At 48.8% G+C, this 20,569-nt stretch overlaps 1 protein-coding gene across 1 annotated transcript in view; it reads right to left on the bottom strand.

Moving 5' to 3' along the window:
- Positions 1–19,841, bottom strand: part of PNPLA8 (patatin like phospholipase domain containing 8) — a 188,887-nt gene extending 169,046 nt beyond the window's left edge. The window contains exon 1 of the mRNA XM_069627957.1: positions 19,724–19,841. The gene's annotated coding sequence lies outside the window, so the exon portion shown is untranslated. The remainder of the gene's footprint in view (positions 1–19,723) is intronic.
- Positions 19,842–20,569: the final 728 nt, after the last annotated feature.

Below are 20,569 nucleotides of genomic sequence, written 5' to 3'. Positions count from 1 at the left end.
CCAATTCATAAACTGGGAGTACATCTTTGTCTCATGCCATAACTAGTTGCCAAAATACTCACCAGTGTTTTCTTTCATGTGCAGAGATCGCCACGTTGGAAGAGAACAGAGAAGAGAAACTCCAAACTCCAAACACCAAGATCAGCAGCTTAACAGAAGTGCCAGCACATGGGATACAGGGGCAGCTACAGTGCCTAAGAGAGGCTGAGCCGCCCAACAAAGGAGAGGAAGTATGGGTTATCCAGGTGAAGTCAGCAGTGGAGGTGGACCAACAGATCAGCAGGACGAAGAAAGGAGTGGCCGAGTGTGGAGGCCGTATTGGCTTAATGAGTGCAAGCGTGCTGTATTGTCACTGTGTGTGTGGTAGGTAAATAGAAGTTAGTGTAAGGAGTGAATATGAATTGAATGGTACTGGGTGAAAGGAGGGTGCTTGTGTAGTGAAGTGGTAGGAGGGGAGTATTGGGAGAAGAGTAGAGGTATTGGGAAGATGAGAAGAGTTAACCTCAAATGGTGGACGAAGGAGGAGAGTAGCATGAAACATTGAAGAGAGAGAAGGTTGGTGAGGAGGAATCGAGAAGAGGATGTTGCAGAGTAGAAGGGCAAGGTGAGCGTGACTGGCCTTATGTGGTTGCACACATAGTAAGTGCAGACACCATCACCAAATCCCTGTAGAACACTAAGCAGGGCTAGAGTAGGGCCAGCTAGCAAGTCTCTGAGGGAGTTAAATCAGCAAGCCTGCATTCAGGGACACAACATCAGCATACATTCAGAGATTAGACAGAAGGGGCTACTGATCAGTATTACTAACAAGGAGTTACGGATGATACGGTGGGCATCCCAAGGGAGAAAAGAGGGGCGAACCTAGCGCCTCTCCTCAAACCCCTTTCAGCCTGGACGCTATATCGAAATACCGGTCTACCATTAAACTGAAACATCTGATAAGTTTAGAATTAAAACCCTTGAAACTTTTCAGAGTCTCTGCGAATTAATAAGCCACCCGTATATTGGTAAAAAGCCATAATCCTGGGGATAAACAATTCTGGGACTAACCATCAATGAGAAAGGAATAGTTCCCATGTCATCAGAGGTCCCAAAGATTTTTTTTCTGTTCAATGATAACCAAAAAAGGACAATAAGGCCAGCCCCTTACCCCACCTTTCACTTTCCCTGCCAAATCAAAAGTACCACTAGTTATTTATTTTACAGTTTTACAATTAGACACTAGATCACTTAAGTTTAGATGTAATCCCCTGGCAAAGGGCATAGCATACCCCAACCCTTCCTCAATGGTAACAATCGTTAAACACCACACAAGTTAAAGACCTGCCATATACTTCAAGGGGCTTGCTTTGTAAAAATATCCAACTTCACCCGTGGCTTCTCAACAGGTTGAGTGGTATCCCTGGTCTAAAAGGATGCCTTCAGAGACCATCCTGGGGTCATCTGAGGATCATCGAACTACACTACAAGTCATCCCCACATCATCAGACATCATCACACTGTTAAAAGTCATCAGCAAATGTCTCAAAATGGTGGGTGACGATTTGGGGGAATAGTTTAGGATGACTTAATGAATATGGTAACATCATCCATATTTTAGAAAATTCTTTGTTCCCGATGCTTTTAGGATGTCTTGCTGATCACTTGAAGAGATTGCACGTTTGTCCCTGATGATTCTGGGATGACCTGCTGATTACTTCAAGAGCATTGCCATGAAACATGTTTGTTCTTGATGATTTGGGGAGGACTTGCTGATTACTTCAGAACATCAGAGTTTGTAGGAATATATGCGGCTCGTGATCATGCGTTGCATCATTAAATAACATCCCGAACATATGATAAATAAACACGAATGAAATTAGATGCTCGTATAGCGGCGATACGGCACTAATTATTCTGCAGAAAGGACATCTTCAGAACAACAAGCTCACGAGTCACGTGATACGACGACACGTGAATGCGTGCGCGTACCACGTGACATTGTTAGATCTGCTATTAAAGACAGACTAATCCGTTAGTAGGCTCGCCACACTGCTGAAAAGCAGTTGTCAACCGCGAGCGGGACGGAAGGTTGCAGCTTAACCTCTAAGGTAAGACACAGGCGTTATGCACATGTTTAGTCACAATGTATTTAGAAGGGAGACTTAATTGTGCTTCCCCTTTTTGTTTACTGTCACGATTTAGACCACGCTCAACACAGCCACGCGAGGGGCGAGGAAAGAAGAAGTTCTCCTCGTATACATTGAAGTAATTTGAAGGTAGTGGAGAGAACCTCATGGGTAAACCCTATTCTAATATTATAGAATTTCAAGGCGTATATTGTTTCTTTAGCTGGAATCTTTGAGGCGATCATTGGTAAATCAGTAAAACAACACAGAACCTTGTTTTATTACAGACTAAGACCGTGTACTAAATAGGAGACGGTTTTCTTTTGGCCTGTGACAAAGAACACAATTGGGAGGCAACTCCGCCTGTATGGCAGATACACGAGTAACTTTAATAAGTACATAACAGTTGAAGAGTCAACAAAAGGTGAGCATTCAGGATGTGTGTCTCACAAATGATTGAGAAACAAGTATAGAGGGGCACCTGATTAATGGAGGTTTAAAATGACATCATAAGTGTCCCCCCATTGATAGATTAAAGCGATAAGTCTCTCCAGTTCAAAGAATGTCAGACCAATGAAATGAAGACCCTATAGGGAGAATGTGTAATTACAGACACAGGATGTAAAGAGAGTGAATCATGTCTAATGTTATAGAAAAGTGTGAAAGTGGTCAATAATGATACCACTGAAGAATGAATATATCCCTGCTGCCTATATAAATAACAGAGATGAAGTTGTTATAGGTGTTTTACAGTATTTATTTTGCACATAAAGTTGAAAACCATGTTTTTAAGACTAGTTGTTTGTTTGTTTTTTAGAGAGATTGCAAATTGTGGTATACCATTCAGTGTGTGAAAACCAGAACATGAACTAAGCCCGAGTGCCCTGAGGACAGCACCAACAGGATACGCAATAGGGAATATTTACCTGGCCTATTTTTCAAGAGATATATTTCTATGTTGGTTCTAGAAACACATTGTTGTATCAAGTGTTGGCACATTCCTTTTTTGCCCGTACAAACTGGGAAGGGCATAAACAAGAACGGTGGCTCCTTGTGGAGAATACACCATAGAAAGCCATAAATAAGGTTTCTGACGCGTTTGTTTTTATGCCTCTAGTGAAATGCACACACAATAATATGTGGTCAAGTATGTGTTTTGAACAAATTTATGTGTTGTTTTAACATTGTGTATTTGAATTGAAGATACGTTGTGATAAACATAAAAATATGTATATTTTTTCAACAACTACATGGTTAAGAGCCCTTGTTTTGGGGTAAAAGATGCAAAGGATTAAATATGTATACATCTAGGGTAGCTCACTCGGAGCGGTAAGGGAAGGAAGCTGATTTGTGGGACCCTTTTTGATTTTGTGTTTAATCATCCTCACCCACTCAGCCCCTAAAAAGAGGATCATTGCGGCTCATGAAAATTTGAAGGAATATATGCGGACCAATACAGATTGTAATTCTGCTTACCTTATTCCTAACAAACTGAACCAAAAGAAACTACCTGCCACTGTAAACCTCAAACACCAAAAATATATCCAGCGGGATTCCACAGGGTTCCTGCCTCTCCCCTCTAGATGTGCCCATTGATGAAAATCATTCGATCCCATGAACTTACCGCCTACAACTACAAAGACAACACAACACACGATCAAAATAACAAACCCTCAACAACTGCCTCACAGATATATACAACTGGATGACAAGGAACAACCTCAAACTGAACCCAGCAAAAATGGAAATAATGCTCTCACCGCAGGGTTTGACAGAGGGAACCCACAATTGGACTGGCCATTCAGCAGCATGCGAACGCAACCAGAGACTACCAATGTAGATAACAACCTAGGAATACTCATGGATGCGGGACTAGCACAGAAACCGCAAGTAAATGCAATCACCAAAAATGCTTATTCCTCCTGTAACTACTCAGAGGATTACTCACTACCTCTCCTTCTCCCACAGAACCCTCACAGTAATATCCCAGATACTCACAAGAATACCCTAGGCAAACAGCCTCTATGTCATGATCCGTCGATTACGCCCTTTCTGGTCTTCCTGGTCACTGGCACATCAGGGGTTAATCGCTGTAGTACAACCAACATAGCCATATACACGGAACGCGCTCTATCGACCTTTACATCCTATGCAGCACGTTCTATAAATTAGCCACTCCCCTGCGGTTCCGCGCGTCTCAACGCTACCGATAGCTGTGGCCTGACGTGCTCTGTAGTTCGTTCTCCTGAACTGTGTTGCTTCCTGGTTCCCGGACCTTCCTCCTTCTCCATTCCTTCTCTCTTCCTTTATCCTGTTTCTTCTGTGTTCCGCGCAGACCGCCTCTGTGTGCTACCTCTATTCCAAGCTTCCTGGAGTTTCCATAGATCCCGGACGAAGAAGCTGAACAAATCCTTGAATCCGAAGACGGCCCAGCGGGCTTGTACAAGAACTGAACTGCTCGGATGAAAACCCAGACAAAGGACTCCGCAAAACAGGTGAGAAAAGGGGAATCCTGTGACACTCTACCTAGGAATGCCAGAAAGACTCAGCAAGAAACCCCAAATGGTGTAAAATACAGCAGCCAGGATCCTACTAAGACTAAACAGAAGAGACCCCATCACTCCAGCACTGAAAACCTTACACTGGTTACCAGTAAAAAAGCGCATCAAATTCAAAGCACTCTGCATCGCCCACAAAGTCTTGCACAGACAAGGATCGGAATTCCTCCAAGACAAAAATAGCCGGTATCGCTCAGGAAGGGAACTAAGATCCAGCAACGACCTACAAATAGAGGCAAAACACCAAGAAAAAAGGAAATTTGGCGGAACAGCATTCTCACGTCTAATTGCTAAAACCTGGAACAACATGCTCAAAGTAATTAGAACCACAGAAGACCACATCACCTTCAGGAAACAGCACAAAACCTGGCTATTCAGCAGACCATGACAACCTAGAAGGGACAACAACAACAACAACACAGCAGACAAACATCTAGAAAGGAGACAAGAGGGGCCAAAGAACCGCAAACAAGAACCTGGCTAGATACCGTCAAGTGGCATCCAAATGGCCGCCCCAGAGAGAGACCACAACAAACTGACCAACTTTACTAATCCTCTTCCTTTTCTGCTCCTCCTACATAACTGGCGCCTCTATACCAGATCTTGGACTAGCCACACTCATAAAACATACAGAGAACCATTACTATGCCGACATCCAGAGCAAACCACCCACATAGTCCAATGCCACCTAAAATGCGACAACACACCAAGATGCCGGACTACCTTTCAGCTACAACCACCACCTGTGACTCTGAATCCCTTATGCACACTATCTAACCAGTGCACACGACCAATCCATAATAACCACACAACAGTAACACCAACACAAAACACTACCACACACCCGAGGCATGGAATCTTACCCATACGGTTACAATTTGCGAGGCCGCTCGCAAGTGACCACATGCAAAACACTCGCAATCACCAATTACTCCTGGTTCTGAACCTATCATCTCACCGTTTTCTCCACTAACTCCCCACCCCACTTTTTTGCGAGCACCTGAAGACTGCAACTGGGTGGCAGCGGTGTGGTATAAATCAATTTAACATAACATAATGCCAGTAATGATACTATAAGAAAACATGCCCACCATGGCTCTCCCACACACTCCTGTTGGCTTTGCCTTTAAAAATGTCTTGTCACAACAAGAAAACATGTAAAAACTGGCAGAGGCGGGTGTGCGCCCTTCGTCCCTGCAGTGTCTGAGGTGCGGGGGCACTGCGCCCGCGGCTAGTGCTGGCCAAGCTGAGAGACACGTTTGCAAACCACGAACAAGAAGAACCACTCGGGGAGACATAGGGTGGCCGAGGATCCAGTGCGGCTGCTAGGCGTGGTGGAAGAAAGCAGCAGCTGTCAGACGGCGGAGAAGCCCATCAGGAAGGAGCTCCCTGCGATATTGGAGGCCCACTGTGGCTGGATTCGTGGAGCGGGGCTCTCCTGACGGCGAGCCCCAGCGGGAAGATGAAAGCGGGACCGAGCCGTCCCCACGCCAGAGAAGCAGCATCTCATCAGAGAGATCTGGAGGATCTGGAGGGGCCATACCTGTAGCCCACTGCAGAGAGCTGCGCAGCGGAGAAGAGCACCCGGAAGGGCCAAGAGGACCAGGAGGTGCCACACCGCGAAAGTCAAGAGGCAGGAAGACAGTGACCCTGAGGGGCTTGACTCCCCCATAAACCCCCCTTGGGGGAGAACCATCACAGGTCAGCGTGCGCCCTGGCCCAAGGAAAGGGTGCAAGCAGACAGAGGCTGGCCAGTGCAGGCAGTGATCACCAGCTTTGAGCAGAGTGACGGGGAGAAGTGGGGAAGCGTTGCGGGAGGCACCCTGCTCAAGCTTTGAAGCCAGCACTTTGCAGAGAAGACCAGGGGAGGCCCTGTGGTGTTATAGCCGGGACAGCTGGAGGCCCATTTGAGGTAAATTCTGGATTTTGGAGCTGCATATGGTGCCTCAGCCAGCACACCCCATCCAGAAGCACAGCAAGGGAGACAGTGACCGGTGGGGCCCTGGCCTCCCGGGCCAATCCTGAGGTCGAATAGAGAGATGAAGAGTCCTTCTACATCTGTGGCTGGCAAGGAAGAATAAGGGAGAAGCCATTTGGTTGGGCTCAGGGCAGAGTGATCCTGGCACCAAGGCCAGGAGGAAGGTCATTTGAAACCTGAGGAGGACGACAAACAGTAGCTCACCTGTGCACAGTTAGAGGGGAGTACCAACCCACCTGCACAGTCAAGGGCAGACCCGCAAAGCAGCGGAGGGAGGAGATTCCTACGCCCTGAAAAAATGCCCAGAAGAAGTCCGAAGGATGCAAAACAATATCAGGGAGAAGAGGAGGGGGCAGGGCTCCCCCATCAGACCTGCCTACACACTATGTCCAAAAACAAGGGGAAGGACATGCAAGCTGTCCCCAAGTCTGTGAAGAAACCACAGGAGGGTAATCTGCAGAGACTCTGGTGCAGAGACAGCGGGGTACCGGCTGGGGGAGATCAGGGGCCTAGGGCAGGAGAGGATTTGGGGGCGCTGGCAGGCACGTCAAAAGATTAAGTGGTCACCCAGGAGGTCCTTCGCCAATGCTTTCAGGATTCTGTTGACAAGATAGCAAACGCCATTCAGTCGCAGTTGGACATGATGCGGGCGGAACTTCCCCAATTGTTGCAAGAGGTGAAGGGGGAGCATAACAAAACTAGAGGAGCGGACCGATGCAGCGGAGAGAGCCATAGAGGTGGTTGCAGGGAACACAAGGAAGATAAGCTGCTAGAGCAATTAGCAAGGGCCCCGCAGAGCCTCAAGACCCAGAGAGAAGACTTTAAAAACCGCTCGAGAAGATCTAACTTCAAAATAAAGTGCCTTGCTGAGGTGGTGGCTGACAAGGATTTATGCACGATGGTGCAGCAGGTGTTTGCGGACCTGCTGGAGGTGGAAGACTGGACGGGGATAGAGCTGGACCGCATACACAGAGTGGGGCCAAAAAGGTCAGAGCCAGAGGCCAGACCCAGAGATGTAATGATGGCATTACACGAGCACGAGCAGAAAGAGAAGGATCTGGTGGCTGCCAGGAGGGTCAGATCAATCAGCTACAATGGCTCGGAACTTCAGCTGTTCAAGGACGTAGCCCGGACCAGCTTTATGAAGCATGGGATGATGGGCCTGGTGGTCACCAAGGCAAGAACAAAGACCGGCGAGAGAACCGCTCAAGAGGTAAATGTGAGAGTGGATGAAGTTTTTTGACAAGGGGCTAAAATAAACTGAGCGTAGGGGCTGTTTAACCCCCCGACAAGGGGGCAGGAGTGGAAGGTGCCCAGATACTGGAGCGCCACGCTGAGGGAAAAGGGGGGTTATGGGAAGGGATGTTGGAGTCTGCCTGAGGGAGGTAGTCAGGGGAAAGGTACCAGGAGGTGGGTGGTACAGGATTTCTTGATTTATCTACATGGGTCTAGGGGGCCCCGCACATATCTACTCTGGGTTGTTACAAGGGCTCAATTCCAGGGATCATGGGTTGGGAGAAGCTCGAGGCTGGCTGAACCCACCGAGAGGGGTGGGAGGGTGAAGGGGATTCAGGGGGGGATCCCAACGGCAGCCACTCATTAGTGCGGGCCGTGCGGTAAGACGACCATGGGAAATAGGGACGTGCTTCGGGTGACCGCCCTAAAGGTCAGGAAGCTTAATTCCCTGGTTAAGAGAAGGAAGGTGGAACAGTTCTTGGGGTGGGGGAAGTCGCAGGAAATGTAGCCCTCCAAGAGACGCAAATTCAGAGGGGAGACAAGCATAAGCTGAAAATCAAGGGGTAATGCCATCTGTTCCAATTCAATGCCCCTGGGAAGACGGGGGGTTATAATAGCTATTCAGGACATCCCAGGCTTCCAGGTCATAGCTACAGTGGGGGACAAAGAGGGTAGGTATCTGGTAGCCTCTTTCCAATGGGAGAGGGGGACATATACAGTGACAGCAATCTACACCCCCAATACCGGGTAAAATGGGTTCTTGCAGGCAACACTGACCAAATTGGAGACTTTTGCCAAAGGGCAGATAATATTGGTAGACAAATTTAATATGGCCTGGGACCCAAGAGAAGACAGGAGCGCAAGGGTGTTCCACAATCAGGTGGCGCCATCTACCTGTTTGAACAAACACATGGCCCGATTAGCATTGGTAGATGGCTGAAGGGAACTGAGGGGGGGCTACACATTTTATTCCCACGTTCATAGATCTTTTTCAAGGATAAATTACTCCTGGATTTCGAGGTCACGGTTGGGTAGGGTCACAGGGATAGAGCTAGGAGTGATCGCCCTGTCAGACCATGCGCCCATTGCCTAAAAAATATGGGGCAGAATGCACCAGGCCTATTGCGGTGGAAGTTCCCTAGCCACATCGTTAAGGACAGAGTCCTATGTGAGGACATAAAGAATAAAATCTTGGATTACTTTGCACTTAACGCAACAGAGGGTGTACAGGACCGGCTGGTGTGGGATGCGTTTAAGGCTACATTGAGGGGGAGCTCATCGAGATGAAGTGTCAGAGGGACAAAAAACTAGGTCTCTTACAGGAGGAATTGGAAGCTAAACTTAAACAAACAGTGGCTCAAATGGCAAATAACGGTGGGAATTTCGGCCGATTAGGGGCCAATAAGATGTTTTGCAGACTAGACCTGCAGAGCTTTCATTGCTCTACCTCAAACAGAGGTATTATGTCAAAGACAATAAGGGGGCAAGAAAGCACTGCACTACCCGACATAATTTCAGTTTTCACAGAATATTTTTTTTTTGTTTTGTTTTATTGTTACAGTTGATAAATCACAGAATATTATTCATCCCTGTGGACATCAGATTCCCCTGAGGAGGGACCCCAAAGGGAATACCTGTCCCGGTGCCCCCTTCTTAAGATCACTTCTCAAGAACGGGAACAACTTGAGGGAGACATTGCTCCAGGAGAAGTAAGGGCAGCTATAGCTGCCTTGCCATCAGGAAAGGCTCCAGACCCTCGCAGCTTTCCAGCATGCTTCTACAAAACTTTTAGAGAGGCACCGATACTGCACATAGTCCAGCTCTTCCACTGTTTTTGGGAGGGTGTATCATCCCGACAATGGAAGAATCCAAGGTTCTGGTGATCCCAAAGCCGGGTAAGGATGTCACTATGCGGTTCGTACAGGCCCATTGGCCTTATTAATCTAGACACAAAGGTCTACACCAAGGTTCTGGCATCATGCCAGGATAAGCTCCTCCTCAAACTGATTGATCCCGATCAGTCAGGATTTATTAGGCATAGGCAGACCTCAGATAACATTCAGCGGGTCTGTCATCTGATTGAAAAAGTAAATAAATCTAGAACCCCTGCACGTATACTAGCGTTTGATGCCGAGATGGCATTCGACCGGATCGAATGGCCATTCCTCTTCCATACCATGGAGGTTATGGGATTCGGTTCTAAATTCCTTTCAATGATAAGAGCCAACTACCAAACTCCCTCCTTGCGCCTGGCAATCAACAGGCAACTTTCCCAGAGGATCACTGTCTCACAGGGTACTTAGCAGGGTGGCCCGCTCTCCCCGCTCTTATGCGCCATCCATCAGGAGCCGCTCTTGGCCAGCATTAGGGCCTCCCCGGATATTAGGGGGGAGTGCCTTTGGGGGTGAGGAGCATAGAGTCACAGCGTTTGCTGATGACATGCTCCTATTGATCACAGAACCAGAAACCTCATGTCCAGGGATCTCACTGGAACTTCTGCTCTTTGCGGAGGTGGCAGGGTTAAGAATAAATGCCCACAAGTCAGAGTTATTAAACGTGACCGCCCACTCAGAAAAGGGTCAGACATTGCAGGGTATGGTACTCTATAGATGGGCAGAAAATAGCATTAAATATTTGGGAGTCCAGATTACTGTTTATCTGGGTGCTCTTTACTTACAAACTACCCACCTTTAGCAGAAAAGCTGCACCGACTGCTGGCGGTGCCCTCATCAATATCCTGGATGGGGAGGATAAACACCCTTAAAATTGTGATTTTGCCAAAAATCATGTACTATTTTGCGGCCCAAGGATTCTTCAGGACCATTCAAAAACAAGTGGAGTCATTTATTTGGAACCGCAAGAGAACCAGAGTAACAATGCAGATGCTAATGTCTCCCAGAAGCAAGGGAGGGCTGAGCAGCACACGTCTGCCTCCATTTCCTTACGGCTCAAATCAGAGTGAGCTGGGATTGGTTCAGGGGAGATCGCGAGACGGACTGTGTCGAATGGAAAAAGCGGTGGTGGGCTTGCCGCTGGACATGGTGCTGTGGCGACCCAAGGGGGCTACACCTGCAAACATGTACCGCAGCAGGATTAGGGCCCTAGTGGGGGACTCATGGTATGAGCTGGTACATTTGGTGAACTTGACCACCTTCCCCTCCCTGCAAACATCGCTGTTTAGGAACCCCCAGTTCACACCGGGTATGGAATGGGGTGCCTTCGATGGGTAGAGGCGGCAGGGTGCTGCAAACTATGTGGCATGTTCTCGGGTCAGGACTTTAAATCCTTTGCATAGTGCAAGCAGGACTTTGGGATAGGTGAGGGGGAGAGGTATCAGTACTCTCAACTGAGGCACTCACTCACAAACCCAATGGTCAGGTCAGCGGCCACCAGGGATCTCACGCCCTTTGAACAGTTCTTAACGATAGACATGGGTACAGGCATTTGGTAGGAGCGTTATATGGGATTATAGCAGAAGGGGCAAGGAGCCAGGCATGGCACTAAATGGAGCAGTGGGAAACTGCAATGGGCAGCTGCTGGAGGGGGAACTTTGGACTCAGTCCTTTGGAGCCCACGCTCCTTGCCTTCAAGATCTCTACTCCAGTCCGCTTCGGACCTGTCTGTGCGCCATTCACCTGCTTCTGAGAATTTCCGGACAGCCAGCGTGACTCTCATCTCGCCTGTACAAGGCACACTGTGTGGGCTGCCTGACGCCCACCACCGGAGCTTGTACGCTGCTGGCGTGCCCACGCTCCTTGCCTTCAGAATCTCTCCTCCGGGCTGCTCCGGACCCGTCATAGCGCCAATCGCCTGCTTCATCCATCCGAGAGTTCCCGCCCAGCTACTGCAGCTCTCCGCCAGCCTGCACAAAGTCCTGCAGCGGCTCATCTCTCAACGCTCTGAATCAGCCAGCTCTTCTCGGGCCTGCAACACAGCCCGATCATCGAACTGGCCTGGGCCGCCTGGTCCCCGCCTCCTGTGCTCATTCGTGGCAGGTGTACCCACGCTACCATTTTCAGGACCAAACCTCCAATCCTGCACTGCTCCTGTCTGCGTGGCTCCTGCCCGCACACTGCCTCGGGGAGCACCCAGCCAGCTCCTTTCTCGGCTGGGCGGCTCCAGCCCTGAGTGGCCTGTGCGCCTTGCCTGCTCCACACCTTACAGAGTTGCTCCTGCCCGCATCTCGCATCTGAGTGCCACCAGCCAGCTCCTGGCGCACCCAGCCTGCTCCTGCTCCATACTCGACTGAGCGGCTCCTACCCTGCATCCTGGGTCAGGGTGCACCGAGCCTGCTCCACACCTTACAGAGTGGCTCCTGCCCACATCCCGTGCCTGAGAGCCACCAGCCAGCTCCTGCATTTCACCGCCTTGCCTGCACATCATCCACAGCTGGTCGTCTGCCCTTCTTTTCCTCCACCGGCACCTCATGCCATTGCAGCTCCCTGCCTGATCGACGCTTAAACCCAGGCTGTCTGGCCCCCCTCCTTCTGAGCTCTCGCACTGTTGGCACTTCTGCGCTCCATTCCTCCACGGGCCCACCTCCACCCTGCTCTGATTCAGTCAGTGGGGCTTTTCTTATAGTCTGCAACGATATGGCTCGCTACCAGCCTTGCCACCCATGCAGACTCAGACCGGTACCCTTGTGTATCGATCCTTCTGCTACCAAGTGTGCACAACCTGGTTCTCTAACTGAATGATCATCCTCTGTTGACCCTTCCTCCTATGGATCCTTGACTGTGCACTGCAGCTGGGATTCTTCTCTCTGCCTGTGTAGTGCACCCTCATCTTGCCCCGCCTGTTACCGGTGACTCCTCCTCCTATGGCTCCTAGACTTTACACTGTGTTTTGGACTCTTCTCTCTGCTCGTGCAGTGCTCCCTTATCCTACCTCAGCCTGTAACCTGTGACTGCTTCCGCCCCGCTTGTTGCTGTGGAGTTGGCAGCTAACATTATACCGCTTCCAGTTAAGCTAGGACCTGCTACTAACTGAATGTGTGCTCCTTGACTGCGAAGCTGTCTTTGGATCTCCTCTTATCCTCTCCCCACCCCTCCCGTGGCACTGTGCTCTGGAGCTCACCGACCACCTCCTCACGCACAACCCCCTTGCACTGATACGCATCTCAGCCTCTCACGTCCATAGCCATGTTTCCTCCTGAAGTCACCTGTCTATGCCCCACTCTCCTGCTCATCCTCACGGCTTCCCCTCCCAGCTGCCTCTTCCATTCTACCCCTCCCCACTGAAACCTTCATTTGCACTGCTATATCGATTCCTGGCCTAAGCTCACTGACCAATCTTTCTGTGTCCTCTTCACCCATTCCTTGGAACTCCCTCCCTCATCTCTGCGGAAACCACTTGCTTCCTCCTGTAAAACCCGTTTCACCCTGATCCCCGCATTATACTCCCACTCTTCTACCACGCCTCCAATTGCTCCATTTGTTCCTTAGGCATGCAAGATTCTAACTTTCACTTCCCTCTACTCTATCTTCCTCTGCCTTCTCACCTCACTCCCCATCGCCCTACTAAGCCTTTCTTCTTAACCCTCCTCCAACTCACCATGGCCATCGCCTCATTCTACCCCCGCCCTCCCACCCCCATTCGACCAGACACCCCTCTACTCTATTTCACCGCCCCAACCTCATCTCCTCTACCCTATTTCACCGCCCCAACCTCATCTATCCCCCTGTCATTGCACCCTCCAACATTATCAACATCGCCCTCTGGAATGCAAGATCTCTCTGCAACAAGACTGCCACTGTACTAGCTAGACCTGTTTCCTCCACTAAATCATCATTTCCTATGCATTTCAGAAACCTGGATCCCCCCCTTTAATTCTACCGTACCTGCTTCTCTCACTTCCTCTTCCTCCTCCTCCTTTACTCATGTCTCTCGTCCCTCTAGCCGTGGAGGCGGCCATGGTCTCCTCTATCACCTCAAATGTCTGTCTTCCCCCTGTTCTACTCCTCTCCCTGTCTTCCCCTCCTTGTTCAAAACCTTCACCTACCCCCACACTATTTCCTTTCTAATTATTTACTGCCCTCCTGGCCCTCTCACTTACTTCTACGACGACTTTGACCACCTCCCCTCCCTCATCTCCCCTACCCCTACACCCCTAACCGTTTTTGGCGGCTTTAATCTCCACCTTTCCTCCTTTAACCAACCCTCCCCCCTTTTTTCTATACTTGACCCCTAGCTCCTTAACCCCCTTCCTACCTCACCTACTCACTCTTCTGGCTCCACTCTCGATCTCATCTTCATCTATTCTATCACCCTCTCCTCGGTCTCTCTCCCCACTTACCTATCCGACCAGGCTCTACTCTCCTTCTCCCTCACTCCCCCGTCTCTCCTCCTCCTACCCCTTCATCTTCTATCTCTTTCTCCAGAGGAGACTCCATAACTTTAACCCCTCTCACTTCTACGAAACCTGCTCCTCCATCCTCTCCCCTCTCTCCCAATTTTCTTCTCTCTTTGCTAATGACGCTCTTTCTACTCTATCCTCTTCTCTCTCCTCCAGTCTTGACCAACTTTACCCTCCCTCCCCCTTCCGGCCCTCTCGCAAGTCTGCCCAACCCTGGCTGTCCTCTCACCTTCTGTCTATGCGCCGTCTTCTCTGACGCCTTGAAAGACGCTGGCTTAAAAATCGTTCACCAGCAAACCAACCCTCCTACTTCTCTTACCATTCCCTGTACGACTCCTGTATTAGCTCAGCCAAACGTTCTTACTTCTCTAACCTTCTCCACTCTCAAGCTTCTCATCCTAGACACATTTTCCAAACACTAACTCGTCTTCTTTCCCCCCCTCCACTGACCATTATTAACTCTCCTCTAGCCCTCAGATTTCACTGACTTCTTCTCCTCTAAAATACTCACCTTACCCCAAAACATTCTACTCAACCCCTCCTACATCTCACTCCACCCCTTCCTCCTTCATGTCTAACTTCACCCCTATCTCTAACGCTGACATCTCCCTCCTCTTGTCCAAAACTCACCCTACTGCCGCCCCCTCTGATCCTTTACCCACTCCTCTTATTCACAAAATCTACCCTCTTCTCATACCTTATCTCACCTCTTTCTTCAACATTTGTCTCTCCACTGCAACCTTTCCTACAGCCTTCAAACATGGTACCATCATCCCCATCCAGAAAAAACCTCAGCTAACCCTCTCCTAGCTTCCAACTTTCGCCCATCTCTCTTTTATCTTTCCTCTCTAAGCTCCTTGAACGACTAGTCTACTCCCAACTCTCAGCTTTTGTCTCTAACCTCCTCCCCCTACTCAATCCGGTTTTCGCCCAATGCATTCCTCCGAGACTGCTCTTACCACTGTTCTTAATTCCCTTCTCACTGCTCGCTATTCCGAACATTTCTATTCTCATTCTCCTTGACCTCTCTGCTGCCTTTGATACTGTTGATCACCCCTTACTCCTTGACACTCTATCCTCATTTGGTCTCAAAGGCTCCGTTCTCAACTGGTTTTCCTCCTACCTTTCCAATCCCTCCTTTGCCGTCTCCTGGGGCGGCCGTTCCTCCCCTACTCACTGCCTTGACTTTGGTGTTCCCCAAGGCTCCGTACTTGGCCCCTTCCTCTTCTCACTTCTTGCCCCAATCATCTCTTCCTTCAGTATCTCTCACCACTTTCACGCTGATTATATCCAGCTCTTCCTTTCCTTCTCTTCCTTCTCCCCCTGACATTCACCTTAAACTCTCCTCCTGTCTCACCGCTATCAAAACATGGCGGTCCTCCCACTTTCTCACTTTAAACTCTGCCAAAACTGAAATCTTATTATTTCCTGCCAACACTCTTCCTGCCCCCCTCCTTCCATCCTATTTCCGCCCACTCATCTCACCATCTCTGCCTCTGCCCGTAATCTCGGCCTCCACTTTGACTCCAACCTCTCCTTTACCCACCACATTTCTCTTACCTCCCATGCTTGTCGCTACCATCTTTACAACGTCCATAAAATCCGTCGTCCCTCACCTTCCACACAACCAGACTCTTAATTTCTTCCCTTATCTTCTCCAGTCGTTTTTACTGCTCAGCTCTCCTATTCGGCCTCCCAGCCTCTCATCTTGCCCACCTCAAATCCCTCTACCACTCTGCTATCCACGCTCTCTGCTCCTCCTCTCCTTTCGACTCCATCTCCTCTTCGCTCTCCTCACTTGGCTGGCTCTCCTTTCACTCTCAACTAAAATTCAACTTCCTTTGTCTTGTCTTTACATCTCTTCATGATCTCGCCCCTCCCTACCTCTCCTCCCTCCTCTCTTTCTACTCTCCCCCTCACCCGCTTTGCTGGCATCTTCCTTCTCTCTGCCCACCCCCTCCTAATGAACTCAGCAAATTGTTCTTCATACTGTTCTTGTTTATTTGAATCATGAATTGTATTCTACTGCTTCTTATGTATTCTTGTTGTTTAATGTAAAGCGCTTTGGTGTAAAGCGCTATTTAAAAGTTAATAAATACAAACATGGGATTATAGCAAAAGGGGCAAGGAGCCAGGCATGGCACTATATGGAGCAGTGGGAAACTGAAATGGGGCAGCCGCTGGAGGGGGAACTTTGGACTCAGTTATGAGCAGATATCCCCAAGCTCATGCAGGCCATCCAGATTCAGGAGATGTGCGTTAAGGTAATGGTCCAATGGCATCTCACCCCATAAAAACGACATAAATTCCAACCAACTGCGTCAGCGCTCTGCTGGAGAGGATGTGGGGAACTGGGATTGTGGAAGCAGATCTGGTGGGAATGCCCAGTCATACAGCCTTGTTGGGACATGACCTGTGCAGCAATGAATAGTATTTTTGGGAGTCAGATGCCAGATAACACAGAGATGGCCATCCTGGGAATGGGCGGCATTCTGGAAAACCTACCCTCGAAAGCTCAAAGAAAGACATACATCTATCTTCCTGATAGTGGCGGCAACGCTTGTGGTGGCATACAAATGGAAACAAAAAGCTGCCCCCACAGAACATGAATGGGTTAGTAAAATCTGGAACTTTATGGCACTGGAGTGGGTGACCTATTCGATTCTCAGACTGGGACATTGTCCTGCATCACAGGAAGCTGGACTCACGGGCTGCATGGTGCCCGAGGAAAATTAGATTGCTGGGGCTGGTGCGAGTACTCGCGCCACTTGGGGAGGGGGCTTCACAGGCAGGGAGAAGATATGGCTGAAATTTCTAGGTGAGACCAGGACTGGGGGTTGGGGGGGGTTCTCTAATAGTGCAAGGGCCCGTACAAGAGCTGGCCACTCACAGAATCCTGGGATCGGGAGCCATCTACATAGTTTATGGACTTGGGGGCGGGAAGACAGGACTGGGTGCGATGTTGGTTACATGTGTTGAGATCAAGGGGGGCAAGGAGGGGCGAAGTTGGGGGGCAAGAAGGAAGGGGGAGGGGTGTTACATGTGTTCTTATGGTTGAAAATGCCAATAAAATATATATATATATTTTTTTAAGTGCATTGTTACTGTGCTGCCCTCACCAGCCAAAATCAGCTCCCGCTCCCTGGCCCAGCACGAACGAACACACACACACACACACAATGCATGAGACGATCATAAGTGACCTACCCATACATTTTATATTATCCCTGTACCTGTTCCAAATAGGCACAGATAAACGTTTTTTTTCCTTGTGCTTTCAAAAGTGCACCTCTTTTTAAAATCGGGATATACTTGAAAATGCCCCAAACCACCTTTCAACCCTCTGCCTTGCGCAGTTGTGCATTTCATGGGAAAAGATCATCTTAATGTGCACGCACAACTATGATGCACACATTTAAATGTCCTTCGTACATGGTTCACCACCTTTTTGGCGCAAGTGAAGTGAATGGGCTTCCCACCAGTTGCACCAAACATGTTTTGAAAATCGTGGCGCAATGATTTATCCCTACTGATCACTTCTGTGTGGTTCGAGGTATCAGAGGTGAATTAGGAATGGGAAAGGACACACGAGAAGGAAAGGGTGAATGGGGATTTTGCTGTTTCTGCAGTCATTAACCCCAGATTTGCTCATGAGCAGGTACTATGTTAACCATTAACTCCAGAGCAGATACTGTGAATGGAAGCGTTAGCCCCAGAGTAGGTACTGTGCTGAGCAGGTATTGTGTCTGTAGTTATAAGCCCCAGGGCAAGTATTCTGTCATATGTAACGGATTAGCAGGTACTGTGTCTGGAATTGGTATCCCACATCCGGTACTGTATCTGTAATTATTTGCCCCAGGGCAGGTATTGTCAGATGTAGCTGATGAGCAGGTATTACGTACTGTATCGGAAGACATTAGCTCAAGAGCAGGTATTGTGTCTGCGCTCATTCGCTCGAGCCAGAGGATGTGATGGGCCCTTTTCCATTAGCGCTAGAGAAGGTAGTATCTATCGATATTCATCTGGGTGTTGTTTCTGTGTCTGCAGCCATTAGACCTAGAACAGACACTGTACCTGCAGTTATTATCCACAGAAGGGTCATTAAACCAAGAGAACGTACCGGATCTGCAGCCACTGAGAAATCATTACTTTCAGAGTAGGCACTGGAACTGGAGACAGTAAACGTCTGCAATCATTAGCCTGTGCACAGTGCTTTAAATGTGGAAAAAGAAGAAGTGCAAGTAGTTGCCAATCTTGGCTTTAAGTGGGACAGGGCCTGGAAGTCGCTTTTACGCGAGAGCCAGTCCGAGGCACATTGAACCGTTTCAGTTTATCTCGCATTGTGCTACACTCCATTTTCAGTTCTCCATTTCTTTAACTTTATTTGCGACTCTTGCTCTTCAGAAATCATTCTCTATTTGTCCATTGCTATGGGTCTGTCTCCCCGAGGCAGTCATACCCTCACACTTTCTTTAACTGTCTGTGTACGCCTGTATTATTTTCAGAGCCTGGCCTTTGGAGTATGCTGTGCAGACACATATCGGTGATAAACCATTATACTGAGATTTACTATTAAGTCATTAACTTTAAATTTGATTCTGTTAGACCAATACAACCATCACTCAAAGACGCTCATAAATCACAGACTGGTTTTGTCCTGTTTTGGCACCAGTATTGTGATGTACAAAAGATCACAGGTTATGAAAACTCCCAATTTGTGCAGTCAATAAACACTTAGTGAAATTAAATTATTTGGCAAGGATCACACCATTTTAGCAGTAAATCTGGGATCTTTCTCGCAAACATCCAGCCCGTTGTTATGCACTCTGTTAAGAAAACGTGAATAGTCATATAGAATGAGACTTTATATTTTCCAAGTCAAACTAGCACACTTCATAGACGTTAACAAAGCTTCAAAACAGGACTTTTAACATTGTCTAATTATTTATAAGGAATTTGGTAGGAAACTGGCCATACTGTTGGGTTTTCAGCCACAAAGGTTTATCACAGCTCCAATTACATAAACATTAACATATTAGAAAAGGCACTGCTAATAACAAAGAACAGAGTTAAAAAAACATAAATTGCTCAGGCTTTCCAAATCAATCCGTGCTCCATATGGAAACTCTTATGGGACCCCAGGGGTAACAGGTAAAGGAAGGCCAAGTAGTGAAATGGTTTCCCCACACTTGGTGGTCTGACAGCTGTGAGGCTGCATGTTTATCTCTCCTTATGATCCGCAGGGTGGGCCCTGGAGGAGACACTATGGACACTGCTGGTGAGGGAGGGAGAGAGGAGGAGGCAGTAAGTGCAGCTTTGGAAGCCTGCGGGGGTGTAGTCCTTTATTGCAATCCAGATATGTGACATTTTGTGACAAGGGCTCCTCTTGCCAATATAACAACAAAGGAGCGAGGACGCCTAAATTAGTGGATGCTAAAAAAAAAATACATACACAATTCACTAAAAGAGCCGGATGGCATGTACTCACCTGATGCTGCCTGCAATCAGGAAATGAGCCTTTCATAGAGGGTAGAGTCTAGTTCCCATCCCAGAAACAGACCATAACAATGCCCGCCCCGCCCACTCTGCGTCACGTGACTTTGGGCACGTTCCCTGCCTGTCACCTGGCGTCTGACGTCATCGTTATGATTTGCCTGAGCCATTTCAGTGAGCCGGAAGTGGGAAGGCTTCGGCTGCCAGTGCAGGAGCAGCCGGAATAATTACGTTTACTTTAAAAATCATGTCATTTATTAAAGATGAGGGCTAAGAAAATAAACAGGGCAGGGATGGTGGAGTTTAACCGATGAAAGGGTCCTCATAGGGGAATTTAATGTTTGATGAGAGTGTGTTTAGGATGGGTGGTTTTAGAGGGGGTGGGCGGGAGCTATCCTCGTGTGTTTCGGGAGAGGCACAGGGGCTTGTTGGTGTGGGTCTCCGAGTGGGATGGTGCATCTTACTATGTGGAGGAAGGATGGGGCATTATGGTATTGGTCTAGAGGGAGGGATGGGGCATCTTGGTGGGATCTGACTGGTTGGATAGGGGCATGCTGGCGTGGGTCTGAACGGATGGGCACATTGGTGTGGGTCTGGCGGGAGGGATGGGGGCATATTGGTGTAGATTTAATGTGGGTTTGATGGGAGGGACAGGGCATATTGGTGTGGGCTTTGGGGGAGGAATGGGGCACACTGGTGTGAGGATAGGGGGAGGGATGGGGTCACATGGGTGTTGGTCTGGAGGGAGGGATGGGGGCATATTGATGTGGGTTTGATGGGAGGGACGGGGCAAATTGGTGTGGGCCTGGAGGCTGGGACAGGCCATATTGGCATGGGCCTG

Source organism: Ambystoma mexicanum, chromosome 12 (assembly GCF_040938575.1).
Source record: "Ambystoma mexicanum isolate Mex_15411 chromosome 12, UKY_AmexF1_1, whole genome shotgun sequence".
In the NCBI taxonomy this organism is placed as follows: Eukaryota; Metazoa; Chordata; class Amphibia; order Caudata; family Ambystomatidae; genus Ambystoma; species Ambystoma mexicanum.
The sequence above is the reverse complement of the archived record's forward strand: the minus strand, read 5'-3'. Positions and strand labels throughout refer to the sequence as shown.